Genomic DNA, 21,347 nt, shown 5'->3' on the forward strand with positions numbered 1-21,347 from the left:
ATCAGTCCATTCAATGGCACGATTACTCCGGAAACACATGCATAATTCAAAATAATACAATTCAACTTAAAACGTTGAGTATCTAATATTTAAGATGAACTATGTGCACTGAGTAGATCCATCATGTGCCTTATGATCTGGATTTAAAGATAAATTAATATGGAAAAATAATAGAGAACAATATAATTAACACCTGGGAATTTGGAGCAAGAAGAGATTGCTGGGCTTTGGAGCAGAACAATGAGAATGACTGTGGGGAAAATGAACACCACTCAAAAAATGGAGAAAATATCTGGGACTCCTGGGTGGCTCGGTCGGTTGAGCTTCGGACTTGGGCTCGGGTCATGATCTCGTGGTTGACGAATTTGAGTCCCACACTGAGAGCTCTGGGCTGACAGCTCAGAGCCTGGAGCCTGCTTCGGATTCTGTGTCTCCCTCTGTCTCTGCCCCTTTCCCTCTTGTGCTCTGTCTCTTTCTGTCTCAAAAATAAATATAAACATTAAAAAAAATTAAAGGAGAAAATATGAAAAACAACTACCTGGGATTGCAGAGCAGGCTGATGAATGTCAAAGGGAACACCTGATCTGACATGTGGCAGTCCGTGAGGATGACAGACAGATGTGTATTTTGCTAGCTATGTGTCCCATGACGAGAGAAAGAAAACAAGCCTTTTAACAAGTGAAATACTTTTATTTTTTTTCCAATATATGAAGTTTATTGTCAAATTGGTTTCCATACAACACCCAGTGCTCATCCCAAAAGGTGCCCTCCTCAATACCCATCACCCACCCTCCCCTCCCTACCCCCCCCCCCATCAACCCTCAGTTTGTCTCTTATGCTTTGGCTCTCTTCCACTCTAACCTCTTTTTTTTTTCCTTCCCCTCCCCCATGGGTTTCTGTTAAGTTTCTCAGGATCCACGTAAGAGTGAACCCATATGGTATCTGTCTTTCTCTGTATGGCTTATTTCAACAAGTGAAATACTTTCAAAAACACAACACATGATTTTTATCTTTTCTGCTCTGATAATTTTTTTAGACTGTAATTGGTGCCTGGTTGATCTACATATTTCATTAAGTAATGAAAATAAATTCTTCCTGTTACATTTATAGCTCTCTGAATCGTAAAACAGAAAAATTATCTTTCTTGTTACCTCAGCTCAGTGTCACCCAGTCTACCAAAATTGAGGATGGAGAAAGCTTTTCAGTCACCTTATCCCATTTAATTTGCATTGGAGATTATCAAAACTCCTTAAAAGTTCATGAGTTTGTTCCTTTAAATAAGTGGACTTCCCTTTATAAATGCTAAATCATGAGCAAAAATCCCTTGGCTTTCAGGTTGTGGGATTATAGCAGATTATGTACTTAAAAGCCTCCCTGAAACTTTCTTTCCTCCTCCACTTTTACTATAACAGAAAACATAAGCGACATACTTTCATATTACAATGGAGCTCATAAAAATAAGAGGAATTCCAAGGACCCAAACAATAAAGAGGGAATGAAACCTAAAGTATTAAAACCTTTCTCGTGTATGAAAATAATGTGTAATCTTGGGAATGTCGGAGCTGTATGGCCAATGCACATCTAGAGATAGGGTATGAGGCTTAAGGGGAAACACTAGACTGATTTGGAAATGAAACCCATTAAAGCCAAATTCTTGAAGAATATATCATTGAAATGGCAAACTAGGGGTGCCTGGGTGGCTCAGTCAGTTGAGCATCCGACTTCGGCTCAGGTCATGATCTCCCAATCCGTGGGTTCGAGCCCCGTGTCAGGCTCTGTGCTGACAGCTCAGAGCCTGGAGCCTGTTTTGGATTCTGTGTCTCCCTCTCTCTCTGCCCCTCCCCTGCTCATGCTCTGTCTCTCTCTGTCTCAAAAATAAATAATAATAAAAAAAACATTAAAAATTTTTTTTAAAAAGAAAGAAATGGCAAGCTAAAATAAAATGGATAACCAATATGTGGTTGTTATGAGCTGATTTGTATCTCCCTCCAAATTAAGATGGTGAGGTCTTAATATCTCATTAGAGCCACAGTTTGTGGTACTTCGTCATGGTCACCCTGGCAAACTAATACATCTTTGGGTAGGGAAAACCTTGTGGTCTTGGAATCCCTTGCCTTAAATATTAGCATAAAGTATGGGTACAATATTGTGATGCTACTTCGGTGAGAGGGTTATAACCAACTCACTAGATTTGGTGCTGTTCCACAGATAAAGCCTTGACAAAGATGAACTCACAACTTCAAATTACAAACCCTAGGGGAACGAGGCTGGCTCAGCTGGTTAAGCATCCGACTCTTGATTTTGGCTCAGGTCATGATCTCAGGGTTCGTGAGATGGCTTTGCACTGCCAGCAGATGCTCCTGAAATTCTCCCTCTCTCCCTCTCTCTCTCTGCCCTTCCCCCGCTGGTGCCCCTGTGTGTGGTCCGTCTCTCTCTCTCTCTCTCTCTCTCTCAAAATAAATAAATAAACTTAGAAAAATTATAAACCCTGGAAGGAAATAATCTATCGTAAGCAAGAGACACGTGATACCACATCCTGAAAAAAGTAAATCGTCAAGGAATTATTGTCTTTAAATAATAATTTATAATATGTCTTTATAAAAATAAGTTTAAAATCATTAAAGATATAAAAGTGGTGGGGGAACAACATAAATAGATGCCTAGTGCAAAAAGTCATTTTTAAAAATAAAACCAAGGCTGGAAATAAAAAGAATAAAAGGAAAAAAATAAATTATGTGTAAAGCTGCAGAATACATTAATATGAGAAAAAGCAGAGTTGCCTTAAACTGTATACATTGGAATTTGTCCTGATGCAATGAAGGATTAAAAGATGACAGTATGACTCTTTTGGCCACATCTACTGTGAAAATGAAGACCATTCTCAGCAATCAGACTGTCCACATTCCAGAAAATGTCGATGTCACCCTGAAGGGATGCAGTGTTAATGTGAAGGATCCCAGAGGAACCCTGTGAAGGGACTTCAATCACATCAGTGTAGAACTCAGTCCCATTGGAAAGCAAAAGAAAAGGCTCCAAGTTGATAAACAGTGGGGAAATCAGAAAGAACTGGCTACTGTTTGCTCTATCAGTAGTCATGTATAGAACAGGGTCAAGGGCATTACTCTGCTCTTCCGTTACAAGATGAGGTCCATGTATGCTCACTTCCCCATCAACGTTGTTATTCAGGAGAATGCTTCTCTTGCTGGAATCCAAAATTCCTTGGGTGAAAAGACACCCGCAGGGTTTGGATAAAGCCAGGTGTTGTTTGTTCACTATCTCAAGTCCAGAAAGATGAATTAATTCTTGAAGGATTGCTTCAGTTGCACCTGTATCATATTGAACTTGGTATCAGCAAGACACAACAGTTAAAAACAAGGATATCAGAAAATTTGTAGATGGTATCTATGCTTCTGAAAAAGGAACAGGTCAACAGATGAATAAGATTTAAGTTGGCCAGCTACAGAAACAGCAAGATGCCGGATGATTTTTCAGACTTATTTGTGATATTTAAAATTTTTATTAAAATTTTTTTAACGTTTGTTTATTTTTGAGAGAGAGAGAGAGAGAGAGAGAGAGAGAGAGAGAGAGAGAGAGAGAAACAGAGTGTGAGCAGTGGAGGGGCAGAAAGAGAGGGAGACACAGAACTGGAGGCTGGTTCCAGGCTCTGAGCTGTCAGGATAGAGCCCGACACGGGGCTCCAACTCATGAACTGTGAGATCATGACTGGAGCCAAAGTCAGAGCGTAACCGACTGAGTCACCCAGGCGCCCCTTATTTGTGATATTTTAAAGATGCAATAAATATTGATTTGAGGGAAAAAAAATGACATTATGAAAGACAACTTAAAAGACAGAATAAAAAAGATGAGGAATCCCAACATATTTCCACCAGAAATCCCAGAGAGGAGGAGAGATTGGGAAAAGTAATATTTAAAAAAAATATAGTATGTGAGAATTTTCCAGAATTCATATGAAGCTTTAGTTTTAGTAAGCACACAATCTAACGTGAGAAATTTAAAAATATAGAGAGAATAGGGAGCTTTCAGAACACCAAAGACAAAGAGTATGTCATAAAAGCAACCCTAAACATAGAGATTATATACAAATAAATAGCAATTAAATACTTTAACAGAAACAAAAAGCCAAGATATGCTGTTACAACACCTTACCATGAAAATCAAAGACACTTTCAGATAGAAACCACTGCTAAAATACCCGTGTGGGAAAAACCACTGAGTTAGATAGCTCTCAACATAAGAGCTATCAAAAAGAACACATATAAAGTGCATGGAAAACGATAGCAAAGACATTGTTAAACGTTTGAATATATCTAAAAGGCATTGATTGCATCATGCCAGAAAATTAATTATAACGTCTAATTTGAAGGGCTATCAAGTGGAACTAAATACCAGGGGAAGGCAAGGGGAGGGCAAGCTGCAATGGCAGATGGAAGGAAATGAATTCGATTTAAAACATTTTCAGACGGGGCACCTGGGTGGTTCAGTCCGTCAGGCATCCAACTTCAGCTCAGGTCATGTTCTCACAGTTTGTGATTTCGAGCCCCGCCTCGGGTTCTCTGTTACCAGCACAGAGCCAGCTTCGGATCCTCTGTCTCTCTGCCCCTCCCCTGCTTACGTGCATGCTCTCTCTCTCTCAAAAATAGATTAAAAGATTTTTTCTTAAACGAATAATAATTTTTTCAGATATTTTTGTTGTTTTATTGCTGCTGTTTAGGAAGATATTAATTAATATTCAATGTGTCAAGTCAAATATTATTTTTATCATTTTATTAACATTTAATAAAGTGTTATGTATCCTTTTAATGAATACATCTATTTTCCCAAATTGATTACACCTGTGCAACCAGCCCCCAAATCAAGAAATAGAATATTACCAGCACCACAAAGCCCTCTCCTTTGTGCTTTCTTTTTTTAAATTTTTTAAAAATATTTTTATTTATTTTTGAGAGAGAGAGAGAGAGAGAGAGAGAGAGACAGAGACAGAGACAGAGCATGAGTGGGGGGAAGGACCAAGAGAGAGGGAGACACAGAATCCAAATCAGGCTTCAGGCTCTGAGCTGTCAGCACAGAGCCTGACGCGGGGCTCGAACTCACAAACCATGAGATCATGACCTGAGCCAAAGTCGGACATTTAAGCAACTGAGCCACCCAGGCGCCCCTCCATGCTTTCTTAGAGTCATTCCTTCCCCATGGAAAAACAACTAGATTTTGGATCACTTAGATTAGATTGTCCTATTTTGTCCTATATTTGAATAGAATTACCCTGTAAGGCTTTTCGGCTTACCTTGTTCAAAATAATATCTTCTGATATGCACTCGTATTGTGCACAGCATTGTAAATGATTTACATCATTGCTGTACCTTCCTTTTGCATCAATGCATTGTCATTTATCTATTCCTCTCCTGATGGACATTTGTGTCTAGTTTGGGGCTCCCGGGGAAAACTGGGCCATTTGCATAATGCTCCTATGAATATGTTTTTTCACCAGCGTACGGACACATTTCTTTTGGATTTATATCTAGGAGTGACATTGCTTGGTAACAGGGTAAGTGTATTTTTAACTTTAGTTGATGCTGACAAGCAGTTTTTAAAAATGCCAATTTCCACTCCCACCAGCAGTTTATGAGAATGTGGTTGCTGAGCACATCATCCCTGATCCTTGATATTTTCTCATGTTTTTATTTTAGTAAATCTGATAAATGTGTACAGACATTACATTATGTTTTTAGCGTGCAGTTCTCTGATAGCCAGTGAAGCTAACGACTTTTTAACATAGTTATTAGACATGTGGATGTTCTTTGTGAGATGTTGTTCAAGTCTGTGACTATTTTTCTTTGGGCTGTCTTTTTTTATTTTTTTATTACTTTTTTTAAGAAGTTCTTTATATATGCTGGGCCCACACATATTGGTGGATATGTGTGTTGCAACTATTTTCTTCTCTGTTGATGATGTCGTCTCTTTTTTCATGGTGTCTAAATTTGTTATCTTTTTTTAGTTTATTTATTTATTTTGAGAGAGAGAGCACGCACCAGTGGGGGGAGTAACAGAGAGAAAGGGAGAGAGAATCCCAAGCAGGTTCTCTGAAGTCCGCACAGAGCCGGACCCTGGGCTCAAACCCACAAACCGTGAGATCAGGACCTGAGCAGAAATCAAGAGTTGGATGCTTAACACACTGAGTCACCCAGGCGCCCCTAAATTTCATATCTTCTCATGTCTAACAAATGACACCCTAACTTGCAGTTTAAAAACTAAATCATCAGTGTAGCCTCTCATCAATCTTTGGCTGGACTCCACTGGATCGTCAGTCTGGCCTGAGGCAAACTCGGGTGATCTTGGTTGGCCTTACACATGTGTCAGTGGCAATCTTGGGGCTCACTGACCACTGGTAGCCTCAGTTCTTCAGGTATCCCTTCATTCTCCAGCAGATGAGCTTCAGCCCATGCACTTGGTGGCCACAGGGTTTCAAGTACAAGACAGAAGGGTAAGGCTTGATGTGTAAGAATGGATGCTCATTTCTCTCTTGTTTTTCTATTCTATTTTTTTTCAAAGATTTTTTGAAGTTTATTTATTTTGAGAGAGAGAGAGAGAGAGAGAGACAGTGAGCATGAGCAGGGAAGGGGCAGAGAGAGGGAGAGAGAGAGAATCCCAAGCAGACTTTGCACTGTCATCGCAGAGCCTGACACAGGACTTGGACTCCGTACTGTGAGATCATGACCTAAGCTGAGAACAAGAGTTGGACACAGAAGCCACTGAGCCTCCAAGGAGCCCCTCTTACTTTGTGTATTCCAGCATCCGGTTTGGCCAAACAGAGGTATGTGGTCAACCTGGCTTCCAGTGGAGGCAAAACAGATTCTACATATTGATGACAGAATCTGCAAGGTCACACTGAATGGATGAGACTGCAGGGGGAGGAAGAATGTGTACATTTTTACAAGCTCCCCTTTTCTGTCTCTGGCCACAAATATTACATCCTAGCCTCGTGCAAAATACACTCACCCTCTTCTGTGGTCCCCAAATCCTCCTCAAATTGTGGCATAAGGTTTAATGTCCAAAATTTTACAATCTGTGTTACATTTGACTGTAATGCTTCAGATATGCTGCTCTCCATCTGTGGAGTCCAAACTATAACACTCGTTACTTACCAACATCACAAGCCACTATGCAGTGGTGATGAAGCATGAAGATGATTGTTACAGACACTCCCGTTCCCAAACAGGAAGAACAGGAAGTACACAGCGATCTGTAGTCCACAGGTGTTCTGGATTTCCACAAGGTAAAAGTTAACAAGACACTGATCTCTGGGGACAAGAAACATCCCTTGAATAAACCCTGATTCTGGGTGTTGGAAATGCGAGCAGGATATAACAGCAAAACTAAGAATGAAAGCCAATGAAATCCAAGTCATTTCAATGGAGAAAATAAGCAGGCACATATGTACAGCTGCGTGGCTGTTTTCTCTTGCTTTCAGACTCCACAGATTTGGGGGCTTGGAGGTCTTTTTGAATGGTGATCAATCTTGGTCACTTTTGTTTCAAGCTGGCAGTCCTTTTGCTCTACAAGTCTTTTAAAATTATGGATCAGAACTTGTGCTTTGGGGAAGATGGACTAGAGACAATTTTTTTTCTCCCTCTAAGTACAACTAAAAACCTGGATATTACATATAAAACAACATGAGACCCTGAAAGGTAGAGAGAAAGAAAACTAAGGAGGGATGTTGGGACTTCAAAATGATGGGGGATGGTGTGTCTGGAATTTCTTTAGCCTCATATGATCTGAACGTGGAGCTACAGAAGTAGCAACCCTGAGATGTCAGAAGGTTCAGACTCAAAAAGATCCCAAATGCATTCTCTCTCTAGCCAAAGGAACAGGAAGGAGGCAGCCTAGCAAGACAGTAAATGTTAAGAAAATAACCACTCTAGTTAAGTAATCCTCTAAAGACAGAACTGTGGCCCCAAAGAGTCACTGGACTTCTACCCTGTCTAGACGATAACAGGCTATGGAGAAAACCCAAGCTAACGTGTTGTCAGAAAAGGATAAATAGGCAGCCAGTAGCTTATGGCCAGCTCTGTGTGGTTATTATTCAAACTATATCTTCCAACATTCACCTTTTAATAAAGAAATAGTGTTCATTAACATTTAGTATGAATCTCATTATGCTAAAACTTTCTTGTCACCTTCTTATCAGTTTTGTTAAGAATGTGTTTTCATGTTTTTAATTTTTTAAATGTATATTTCTTCCATTTTGTGGAATTGTTTTACTAATGCTATTTATTTGTATCTTGAAGATTACATTTAACAAATTATTTTTTATTGACCTGTAAGTGTTTACCAACAATAATTAAACTTTTTTTCTCTAAACTTTAAGGATCACATGGAATTTTATTTATGCATACATATGTGCATGCCAAAACACAACCACAAACAAATGTAGAGTGTGCATGTGTTTGTGTATCTTTGTGTGTAAATGGCATACATAAGAGTTGGAAGTAAGAATGAAATGTCATTAAGATCGGGACATAGAAATTGATATTGGTTATCCTGGTTGATTATAAATGTTTCTTTAATGGGATGGAGAAGGCATCAATTTATAGCACCATGAACACCAATAACAATATATCCTGATAAATATGTATAATACATGCAAGATTGATATCAATGGTTCACAAATACACAAGATTATCTATATGTAGATTTTGTAGATAATGTGAAACCCTGATAATTTTACCTTCCCCAAATTTTGATAAACATCTTGAACTTATAAATGCATTTTGCTGTGTGTTATTTTTAAAGAGTATATATAACTTAACCCTCTTTTTTGAATGTTTATTTATTTATTTTTGAGAGAGAGAGAAGGAGAGAAAAAGAGAGAGAAAGCAAGCAGGGGAGGGGCAGAGAGAGAGGGAGACAGAGGATCCCAAGTAGGCTTTCCAATGTTAGCACAGAGCCTGACATGGGGCTGGAACTCAGGAACTATGAGATCATGACCTGAGCCAAATTCAAGAGTCCGATGCTTAAAGCAACTTAGCCACCCAGGTGCTCCCCCTCAATCCTCTTTTAATTGTAGTTCTATTTAAACTTCTTACGTGTAATTAGCAAGGGTTATAACTCTTATAAATAAATTCTAGTATTTTAAATAAAATGAAGAAAATATTATCTTACAAAATACAAATATGTCTGCAATTAAATAACTTGCATTAATAATATACTCAGAAAATAGTGTTCCAAATCGATTGTAGAAAGCATATGCTTTATTGTGCATTAAAATTATGAACATTTAAGCACACTTAAGAATATCTCCCCAAAAATGCAACCTTGAATAAAACATAGCACAAAAATTTTCTAAAGAATATAAGCAATAACAATTTATTGGTTTCTTCTTGCCATTTCTAACTGTTTTAAAAGGTCATTTTTTCAGGGTCTCCACGAGATTTCATGGAATTTGGTGTTTCACAGATTTGATAGTACTTTTTCTCACTGAGTATGGACCTATGAAATCTAAGTTGTCCTAAGATATTTTGTCTTTCAATGAAGTTATTGCAAGTACTTTTTTTTGTTGACATCTCTCTGCCTCACAGAAAAATCCACCATACAGAATAGAAATAAACATCTCCTCAAGAAAAATAATTATACGCCATGGTTTAAATATTAAGGTTTAAGTTTAAAAAAAGAAGCAAATCTGAAAGTGACCTTTAAAATAAGGTTCACCGTATTCCATTATAACTAAAATACAAAAAAACAGAGTTATTTTCTCACTAATTTAAATAAATTTTAATGCATTGACATTTTTATGTAATAAAAGGAGATAATTTAGTTAATAAAAACAGACTTCTCACTTACTAAAAAGATATAATAAAAAGAGATAGAGGTCTTGAGAGGCTGTAAGAAAGTTCCCGATGACTGAGTTTCAGGGTTTTGTGTTAGATCTCTAAGGGAAAGTGTGAAGTAAACTCACAGAGAAGAGCTGTGCAATTTACATTTGTTCCTGATATGCATCTCATAAAATAAAAACCTCTTTCAAATGTGTCCCAAGTCCTTTGGGTGTTGAATAAATTATATATCGATTTTAGAGTGAAAATGTTAGTCAAAGGCAATGCAAAACTTTAAGTTTAATGATCATATAATAAATTTGGATAATTTACATAAGTAATAAAATTAAAACAATTAAGCAAAAAAAAAGCTTAAAAATCACTCTACTTAGCTTCTTACCATGCTCCCTCAGAGGATGTTCAAATATGGCTTTCAGCAAAGTCACATTTAAATTCATATGAGATCTCCTTGCGTTAGGAGTTAAGTCAGTCTCTTGAAAATGACAGAAAAGATGTGTGCAACATTTTTCTATTGTCTTCTTCAGTGACTCTGTCCTTCATGCTGAGGAGGGCTACGTGAAAGCAATCTCTCTCTTTTTAGCAGACCATTTGCCCCAATTTTGTGGCTTAGAGCAGGAGTCCAGTTATTATATTACTTGAATGTGGTTTATTTCCTGCCATATCGTCTTTACTTCCCCTTGAAATCAGAGCCGCAGAAACTGCAGGCTGAGCCCTGGGGAGAAGGGGATAGTGTATGTGGCAAAGAGCAACTTATTAAAAAAAAAAGATGTCCTTTTGTCCTTCAGAAAGATATGCTTTAAAGTACTGTGGGAAAAGTTATAAAATACATTCTAACTTCTTTGCAACAGAGGACATAGGAAAGTGATCAGCATCGTTCTTTCCTTTGTTACTGGGTTTTCTAGCACCAGTAGAGAGAGTGTTTCTGAGTCATTGTCCCCACTCTCTAACATACCACCCCCAGCCTCATGGATGACTGGACATGTGATGGGGACCACAGAACTGGCCAGTGCAGCTGTGAGCTTCGTCGCTGCCCCCATGATTCCAAGGTGTCCTACAGAAAGATTCTATGATTAATTACAATGTCTTTCATACAACAGCTCACACAGCTTTCATTATCCTTAACAACAAAACCTACCTGTTGGAAGGGGGTAGGGAAATACTATTCATGGCACGGGGATTAAGAAATGAATATTCAGCTAAATCTACAGCTCAAGGTTGTGACACATAGGTGCTAGAAATACACTTATCATATTCATGATATGGCAACCAAAAACAATAAGCAGAGGTTGCAGTTAAAATAAATTCTCCACATTACACAGCTGTAACATTTCTTCTGATCCTTCTGCTTTCATTCTCCAACTTCGTTTAAAGGGACTACCGATGCATTCTAGAATCACTGTGTTCCTTCTATACTTGCTTGCTCATCCTCTAATCCTATGTTCTGTTTCACCCACCTCTATCACCCTATAAACACTTCTGGCTACAAAGACACAAAGGCATTCCCTGAATTTTCTTTCCAATTTTGTTTTCTTTCTGCAGGTGGTAGTTAAGTGCAATGTGCCCATCCTCACTTGAAAGCTTGCTTTCTGCTGCCAGATTCTTCCACGATCCTTTAGTCCAAGATTCCTTTTGTGTAAGTTTCTTCTGCAATTTTTTTTTTTTGCTGGGTGGGATTCCTCTTGCCAATTTCTAACTATAAAATTACTTTTTTTCAAGTTTATTTATTTTGAGAGAGAGAGACAGTGGGAGTGGGGGAGGGGCAGAGAGAAGGAGAGAGAGAATCCCAAGCAGGCTCTGGGCTGCCAGTGCAGAGCCCGATGCAGGGTTCGAACTCACGAAACCATGAGATCATGACCTGAGCCGAAACTGAGAGTCAGATACTTAACCGACTGAGCCACCCAGGTGCCCCTAAAATTACACTAAAACTTTATACTTAGTGATATATTTTTCCTCAATTATCTCCTCTCTCAAAGAACATCCAAACTATAATTTTTACATTTTTCAGCTCTTTAAAATTGAATATCCAAAATACTGATCTAATGCTTAATTCTATGATGATTTTTTACCATGTCTGTCTAAATGGCATCTCCATCAAGAAGATGTTATGTTTTAATTGATGTAGTGGCTCGACAAAGAATGTGGTAGAAAACAAAATGTTAGAATCACCTGTGGGATTTCTGAAATCAAATTTGAAACTGGTAAAAGTGAGTTGCAAGCATTTTTATGAGACTCAGCATGTGCCTGTCACCTCAGGTTATCTCAAATACTCAGAGACAAATAGCTTTATTAGAAGAACAGAGAGATTTAAGGGTCCCTGTAACGAATCCCATTAAATGCATTCAAACACCACCTGCTAAAAGTAGTCTTTCTCTATTGAGCACAGTCCTCAAAATAAAACTCTTCCGTTAGTTTCTCCTTGTCTTTAAAAACCCCACTTCCTATGGACTTTCAGAATAGAATCCATGTTCCTAATCAAGAGTACGACCCGTCTCAATTATTCACACATTTCTATGGATGTCTCATGTTATTACCTATCTAACCAACCATTTATTTTTACTGAATGAAGATTTCCCGTTACCACAGCCATTTGACTTCACCCTGATTAAACTCAAGACTGTCTCCTCACATGTCAGAGCCTTGAAGATGATGCCTACATATAAAATTGTCTGTCTGTCTGTTTGTTTGTTTACTTTTGCCCTTTGCTTTTCAAATCTGACTAAAATCCAATATCTTGTAGCATATACCCTACATGGAAGCTGTCTCCTTTACCCGTTTTATGTTTTAAGAATTTTTCATTCTTATTTTTGTAATTACGTGATTTAAAATCCCCCAACACCAGAGCTCCAGAAAGCTCTGGACTGATTCACTCGAAGACGTGAAATCATTTTCCATCTCCTTAGGTGAATATAAATCAAGTGGTGTCCTGGTTTTAAGGCTCTTTTGACTTTTTTCTTTCTTCCTTTTCCACTGCTTGCCTTTCTTTCCCTTGTGAGAGGTCACCTTCTGAAGTCAGATGTTGTATATTTTGGAAATGCATTCCTTATTACTCAGATACTGACAGTTTTACTCTTTTAATCTTTCTGTCTGAATTCCTCCTTATCGAGTATTTTTTTCTAAGTCGCATTGTGATTCTTTACAGTAGCTTTCAAAGCTGAATTTATACCAGAACCATCCAGGAATCTTAAGAAAATATAGATTCCTGGATGATACCATAGGAGTGGCTTGAGACATAGCAGTCTATGTTTTTAGAAAGCTCTGCAAATGACAACAAAGGAGCCAATCTGTCTCAGTTCCAGGAGCATGAATTTAGGAATGAAAGCCAGAAAAGAAAGCTGGTTTTCAGTGTGTGGCTTTTTGGAAACAAACACAAAACACACTAGCGTTTTGGGGACAACACCCTTTCTCACTCTCCCAGTCTTTGCTTCTGCAACAACTACTGCTGGGCCAGTAATCGACGTCCCTATACTCTCAGCTCCGGCGCTGGGGACAAGGTCCATCCGGGTCTGAGGCCAAAGACCAGCATCTCAGGGAACTGCGTTAGACTGTCTCTGCCCTTGATTTGGAGGGCTCCTCAGGTACTAAGTAATCCTCTCAGCTGAATTGCTGCTAGATTCTGCATCCCAGTGCATACGTTGAGACTTTGCACCAGTTCCCCAATGTTCGGTTCCTTCTCCTGAAAACTTACATTCCGAAAATGGACACCCCACTGTCTGAATTTGATTTCCAAAGCCTTGTTCCAAATCCATGTGCTTTGGTTTGAATTTTTCTGTTTCGATTGATCTGCATTCTGAGTTTCTGGGTTAATATATATGTAACTCCCAGTACCTCTTTAAAGGCTGAATCTTTGACTTGCTCATGGCGCTTAGTATTCTCAGGCCTAATTTCTAATGATAGGCTGACTCCGTTCCTAGTCACTCCATTTTTGTCTTGTAAATGGCCTGTCTGCCTGGTCTTAGAAAATACTCCTTAGTTTGAGCTCCTATCATCATTTTCAAAGTATGTTGGAGACACTGAGTGTTTTATATTGGACCCCACAGTCAACACTCCTTAAACTGCCAATAGTTTAGGTAAACTTTCAAGTATTATACCTTGACCACTTAGACAACTCTGTTGTGAGTTAGTTAGCCTTGGTCAGACAATCCCGCCTTTGGCCACAAGGAGAGGTTAACACTGCTCACTAACTTTTCCTGAGAGTAAACAATGATGCCTCATTGAAAATGATGAACATATTAGGACAAGTTTAATGCGGTATATATCATTTGCCCTGCGCATTGTCAAGGCCTTCTCAAAATCATGTCCCCATGTACTCCAAGTTAAATAGTTCTTAATCTGGATTATGAAATCAATTAGGGAATGCAAATTGAGTGATCAGAGGAATGGTAATACAGAAGAATCAGTTATTCCCAAAACACATATCCAGAAGACAGAAAAGTACAATCCAAAGGCAGTTTTGTGACACATGTAAATGGCAGCAATTCATTGCCTCATGAAACTATTAATAAGCCTCTTGCATAGTTACCATGTGCACATCCTTATTTTCAACAGGCGATGTTTGCAATAGATACATACTGTGATAACGTACGGTTTAAGCTGTGCATAGTCTTTTAAGAGGTTGTATGACTGCACAGCTAATGACTTCAATATCTTGATTGCAGTGTACCCTACATGCATATATTCACTTTTTATCTGGAATGTAAAAGGACCCCGATTTAAGCAATTATATCCCTCATAAAGAAATTTAAAATGCTTTTTTTGGTAAATTCACTAAGGCAAATTAGCTTGCTGCTCGGCGACAAAGATTTAATACTTAATGAAATAACAGATGGCAGGCAATCATTTCAAAGGGGAAGGTCATGACTAATAGCATAAAGATAATTAATTGCATGGATCTGAACGTTTGGTACTGTCATGGCAAACACCACTCACCCCAGAGTTTTTATAAAATATATTTTCTATTCAAGTTCCATGTTGTGTAATAAAGCTGATGGAGACTGAACAAGTAAGCAGAACTTACATGGGATAAGACACCATTAAATCCATGGCTCAGAGATACAATAAAATGTAGAGCAACAATATATGTAATATCAACCAAGCAAGGTTTTCTTATATGAATATGGGTAGACCTATGAGTGATGATGTCACTATTCTCAAACCACGTTATATTTATACCAAAAAATGGCAAAAGGACAGTGGTGTGCTATTGACTATGTCCACCTCTTTCCAAATCTCCACTGTGTTAATAGTTTGAAATTACTTACTGCACAGATTATGCCATGGAAACAGACAGCTGCTACACATTAGGGATTTTGGGGGGGAGATGATCGATTATTACACATCTACCATGACATTCACTACAAAGTGAGTAAGGCAAGGTGCACAGGGTAAGAATATCCTGATCCCAACGCGACAGTTATACTCCTTGTTATAAGAAAAAGAGGACTACGTGCAAAGGAAAGTATTTTTGTTCACTGTCTCCCAAGAATCTATACTACGTGCTCACTAAGTTGCCCCCGTGAAGAGCTGAAAGTAAATGTGAGGATTGTGAAATGTGTCGGTCATTTCTTGCTGCCTTCAAAATGGTACCACAAGGGAGCTAGATTCCAGCCCCAGCCAGCACACTTGAACATGTAAAAGATACATACAGCAGGTATATAACTTTGCTAGAAGAAGTCCTTTCTTTGGGGATCTAGGTAACCAGACAAAAAAAGCAGATCAGGTAATCGTGTATCCTGCTGAACCGCAAAAGCTAAATAATACCCTAAAACCAGTGCACTGATTAGCAAAATGTAGGCTCCTGGATATTAGAATCAGAGATTAAAGTACAGAACACTAGAGGTTGAAGAGAAATCTGAGAATCCTAACCCAATCTCCGAAACAATACTAGTTGCGTGCTTCCTCTAAGGAGGTGCTAAGTAGACATGTATTATAATAAAAGTATTATAATAAAAATAAATTATACTGAAGATTGAAGAGGAATGGCACTTCAAGCACTCCGGCTGATTTTACCAATTATTTCCCTGAGGTCATGGAATGAAAAGCTGGTGTAATTCTGATTTAAGAGCTAAGCTGGATACAATTTCTTGCACTACTAAATATCGAAAATGTTCTTCAAAATGAAATCGGCGTCCAGCCAACTCAGTTTGAAGAGGCACGTATCACCAAGGAAGTTCAAAACCAGAGACATACAAAACAAGATGTTTTAAAAATTAAAGCCACCTTTGAGCCCATGCATTTGGGCTATTATTACAAAGTAGGATTCAGAAAAAGTGAAGGACTATATCTAAATATTGCCATTCAAGTCTCTCTTGAAGACCGTTAATTGGAAATGTTTGATTGAAATAAGGTCTTCAAGGTTATTCAACTCATGCAATACTTAGGACTTACTCTTGGTGTTAGTATTTTCAGATGTTCGTATCCAAGTGTTCCTTTCAATATGTCTACTTTTCCTCTATTGCTCTATACCTATTGTTATGCTTCAGTGTGGGTCCTCTGTTCTTTCCATCAAGTAGCTTGATACTAAGGAATTTCTTATAAAGACTTAGACAAAAAAAACAACAACAAAACATTCTGTGACAATTACAATTGTTTTAAATCTTAAAGAAGAATCTTTCATTTCAGTAATAGTGACTAAAACTGAGACAAGTCTGCCTACCTGGCATTATTCAAATGGTTTCCATTTTGTCAATTCATCCTATTTTGTGTTTAATTCATAGGGCGGTTTGCTCAACTTTGATGATAACATTTTAATTATTTCTTTACAAGTAATTAAGAAAGTAAGTAAATATCAAAGCGGTTTTTGTAATCAATGAATGAACCCCAAAATAGTGAGACTAATGGCAAAGACATTCAGGAACCAGTCTCTTTACGATTTGATTGGGTCTGTGCATTCCAGTGTTAATAACTCCGAGGGTCAATTTGGATCTTCTCAAGGTCCATTGCTTTTGGAAGTCAATGATTCCTTTTCTAAATCTAATTCCCAGTGACGAGTTGATGGATATTGTATGTAGCCTTCCAGCATTGTGTTGGCTCTCTTTATTCAAGATACACTTTTTAATGAGGGATCAATATTTCCAGGATACATTTGCTTTTGCTTCCTACAGACAGGAGTCTGGGTGGCTACACAGTCACTAATAACATCACTAGCACAATCTCTATCATCACTCAACCAACAAGACTCTTCTGACAGCCTGCTTCATGCTCACACTGTGAAAACTGCTTTAGAAGACAAACTAATAAAAAAAAAAACAGGGGAAAATGGCATTATATTCTTCAGAAGAGACTCATCAACACAGCAAAGAACATTACAACATTGCATAACTGGAGTTGTGGAGTTTGGGAATTTTCAAATTTCTGATCTGCTTCCAACAAGCTGGTTACTCAAACTCCCCCAATTAATAAAATCAGACTTGCTCCTCAGCACTAAGGGATTGGATTATATAATGCATTTAGTATGTAGAGAGGTGCCTGATACAATGTATGTACACCCTATGGTCGGACAATAATCATGACCGGTGTAAATAAATAATGTAAAGACCCCTGAATGGGGAGAGAAAACCTGGCTCCTATATCCAAACTTACCATGTAGAATTTTACTTCTTGTAATCATGAGGCCCGTCATTTAACTTCTTTGATTCCCACCATCCTTATCTCTAAAGTCAAAAGTCTGATTAATTCATGGACCATTAATGTTTCTTCCAGATCAGTCTATGATTCTATGTGTATTCCATGGCTGTTAAATAATAACTTACAGGCATCAAAGACCTTTAGGTGGTTCTGTGGGTGTGTGTTGTAATCTTTAAGTTTGTCTCCTAAAGCAGTTTTGGTTCTATCCTCAGCTGTAGATTTCTCTCGAGTATAACGCTCATATGAATGCCTGCACACATACTGCATTTCACTTCAGAGAGTCCATCAGTCCAGGATAGACTGTGGTCCATCTACAGCACAGCCTCTGTGGTTTACATGTCCAGAGATGAAGGAAATCACTTAACGGCTGTCTGGGGAATCTGTATATGCCTTTTCAAATTAAGTGTCATGGCAGCTTCCCTGTCTAAGGGAAGTTCTGGCTTCAAATGCTTTCCTTTCTTCTTTTTTTTTTTCCTGAATATGCCCATGAGGACACAACATGCTCTATTTTTTTTCTCCTTAATATTGCTAAGGTGAAGGCTAGTGCATCCCTCCACCTCTGTACCTCCAGACTGAAATTGAACAAAAATAGTTCCTCTGGTTCTCCTCCCTCTTGATACCCACAAAACCTTATTTTCTGATACAATTAATAATGATAATTAAGAAAGCAGAAGATGAAACTGACTACAGAGTGAAATTATAAAGCTGAAGTTGTTGAACATCTGGGCATTACTTACAATGGCTTCCAACAAGAGGGTCATTGGAAGTCTTTGGATTTGGTTTGTTTCTACTAACAGCGAAGATCACCAAACCTTTAATGTTCTTTCCCTTCCTTGACTTTCTCTAGCTTCTGCCAATTCCTTCCCTCATTTAGTCACACAGGACTGAAAGGAAGATCTTCGATGAGAAAGATTTAGTTTGTAAACTGTTGCATTTTTTAGAATTCATCACTACTTTTCGGCAATGGGAAAATGGCTTTTGTTAACATTCTCTTTTCAAAATGTCTCTGGGATATATATTAGAAGCTCATACAACGTTAATATTCTTTTTATTTCTTGTTTAATCCGTTGCTTATTTCCTCCTGCTAAAACAGTTAATGAGCGTCTATAATGCAAAGCTCTCTGGTAAGCATTTTAACTTGTGTTCCCTCATTTAAGGTTTACGACTTCCCTGTAGGTCATGTACTGCTATTATCTCTCTTTGTGGTCTTGCTCAGTGAGATAGGGAATGATCAGACAGTCTGAAAGACCAGAGTAGCAAGAGATAGATGTGGTAGTCGACTCCTCTCTGCCTCCACAAATGCGCTGCCCTTCATCAACACACAGCAGTCACGTGCAACCAGGAGCTGGACAGGGCGGGCAGGCAATTGTTTGCCTACAGCTCGACTCCAGGTGTCTTTATTTATTTCTTTGAGCTGTAAATTAACTTCCTTCAGAAAATAGTTAAACAGACAGCTTAACTTCTTCCCCAAATTTTGAGGTATTATGAGTCATTTCCCCCACCCCCCCGCCCCCGCTATGTGGGATAAAAATCAAATTCCTTTCGGGAAAAAACAAAACAAAGCATTGATCATCAAGAAATGGACATTAAAATAACACAAGTTGGGTGAAAATAAACAGCCAGTGTATATTTGAATAGCAAATATTCAATATATCTAGTCTTCATCTGTGTTTATTTTCACAACGCTTCCTTTGGTTTATTCTCAAAGCTAGGTTTCTTTGTTTTTATGATCAAATTTGAAGTCAAAGATTTTGCTTAGAATGAGCAGGTATTGAATGAAGAAATGTTTGCAGATCAAACAGTTATCTGTAGGCTATAGGCTCTATAGTAAAAAATAAGAAATGCTCTATGGAAATTAATTTGAGTCAATGTTTCTGGTGATTTTTTTCAGCAGCTCATCTAAGATTAAGTGTACCAGGTAAGCAGAAAGATTTCTTATAAACAAATATATATATATATATATATATATATATATATATATATATATACTGAAGGGATTCAAAAGAGAAAATATAATAAATCTACCTCAAATAAATCGATGCAGTGAATGAATAAGCATATCATCAGCAATATTTCTCAGAGTCTTTAACATGCTTCTTTCCTTTAGAATGCTGTCTTTATTAAGGAATTAATATGAAACCATCAGGCAAATATCGCTGCTAACAACAATATAGCCGGCATGGCTTTCAGTTTAACATCCGTGATTTGCCTCATGAAACAAATTTCACTGTACCATCAGGTTTTTAAAATATAACCTTGAGCACATCTCATAATTTTTGAAAGATATTACAAACAAATTTGCTTCACAGAAAGCATAATTTCCACACATATTAAGAAGGATGATGCATTTTTAATGACTTTGGGTGTATTGCTCAAGAACTGCCTACCGGTGGGGTTCTTCCTGCTCCCGTTCAGTTTGATATGATGCAAGAATGCTGATTTCAAGTCAACTTAGGAACAGTCACTTCAAATGAAAAGTATTTTTTTTTTAGTTTACTTATTTGTTTTTAGAGAGAGAGCATGTGTGGGAGAGCATGAGCCAGGAAGGGGCAAAGAGAGAGAGAGGGATAGAGAGAGAATCCCAAGTAGGCTCCACACGGCCTCAGAGGAACCTGATGGAGGGTTCGAACTCACAACCCACAAGATCGCCACCTGAGCCAACATCAAGAGTCAGGTGCTTAACCCACTGAGTCACCCGGGTACCCCAAATGAAAAGTATCTTTCAATATATTAGCAACCTTTGGATGCTTTTTTAAAACACCTGTTGCACTTTTGACAAAAGCATTTCTCCCTCAATGTACCTATTACGAAAAGCGTGATTGCATGAGATATGATAATAAAAATGCTAAAAAAAAATCCTTTAAATGTTAAAAAAGAAAACAATCATAAAAGTTCTTGAAAACTGAAAGAGAAAACATTTTCCAGGTGTCCTGTGAGCGGTGCTATTATTTATATACAATCACACTGTTCAGATAAGATTTACTGAGCAAATTTGCATGTTCACGGATGCATGTCTACCTAAAAATGAGAACACATATTTTTAATTGAATATTTTAGTTTCATATCCAGATCCATTTCACCCACAGTCCCTACAATTACATAAATGCGCAAGAAGGAGGAGCAGAAAGGATAAGATGTGCTCAGGTCAGGAAATGTTCGGGAGCCTGTCAAAAGCGCTGCTAAACTACCTCTTTCCCGTCGCACTGCACCAGGTAGTTTCAGAGCCACCACGGTGCCCAGCTTCTAAATCCACAGGAGGTTAGGGAAAAACAATACAAAGCAAAACCACTCGAGTCTTTGGAGTCAGGAGGGTTTTTTGCAAAACTGAATATAGCCAATATTAATTGTAATCTAAGCAATTCCAAATGTATCCCCTTCTCCCTCAACTGGTCTCATTGTTTGTTTACCCAGTTTGTTGGGACGACCATCTATCTCCTGGTTGGTAATACCAAGCACACTGCCAAGTTCATGGCCTCGGAGCCATGATTCGTGTGAGAAAAAGAAAGCTGAGGAAAGAATAAGATTATACTACTTCAGCTTCAGGACCACGGTGAGTAAATAGATTTAGATATTTTTATTTATCAAGCATCTACCTTTCACAAAAAAAATATGTCTCTGAGCTTTGCAATAAAATATAAGTAAATGATCCATGCTTGTACCATTTCAAGCTAAAACAAACAGGCAAACAAGGAAACAAAACAGAAACCACTCTGAAATGCAGAAAGCGTTCTCAGACCATTTTCAGGACAAGATAGAGAATATTTTGCTAGTTTAGTCTATGGAATGAGTGCTGTTTAGCCAACCATTTCTTCAGGGTGACTGGGTGGCTCAGTCGGTTAAATGTCCTTTTGATTTCAGCTCAAGGCGTGATCTTAATGG

At 38.1% G+C, this 21,347-nt stretch overlaps 1 pseudogene; it reads left to right on the top strand.

Moving 5' to 3' along the window:
* Positions 1–2,644: 2,644 nt before the first annotated feature.
* Positions 2,645–3,448, top strand: LOC106985142 (60S ribosomal protein L9-like; annotated as a pseudogene).
* The last annotated feature ends 17,899 nt before the right edge of the window (positions 3,449–21,347 follow it).

Source organism: Acinonyx jubatus, chromosome D3, assembly GCF_027475565.1.
Source record: "Acinonyx jubatus isolate Ajub_Pintada_27869175 chromosome D3, VMU_Ajub_asm_v1.0, whole genome shotgun sequence".
NCBI classification, from domain to species: domain Eukaryota; kingdom Metazoa; phylum Chordata; class Mammalia; order Carnivora; family Felidae; genus Acinonyx; species Acinonyx jubatus.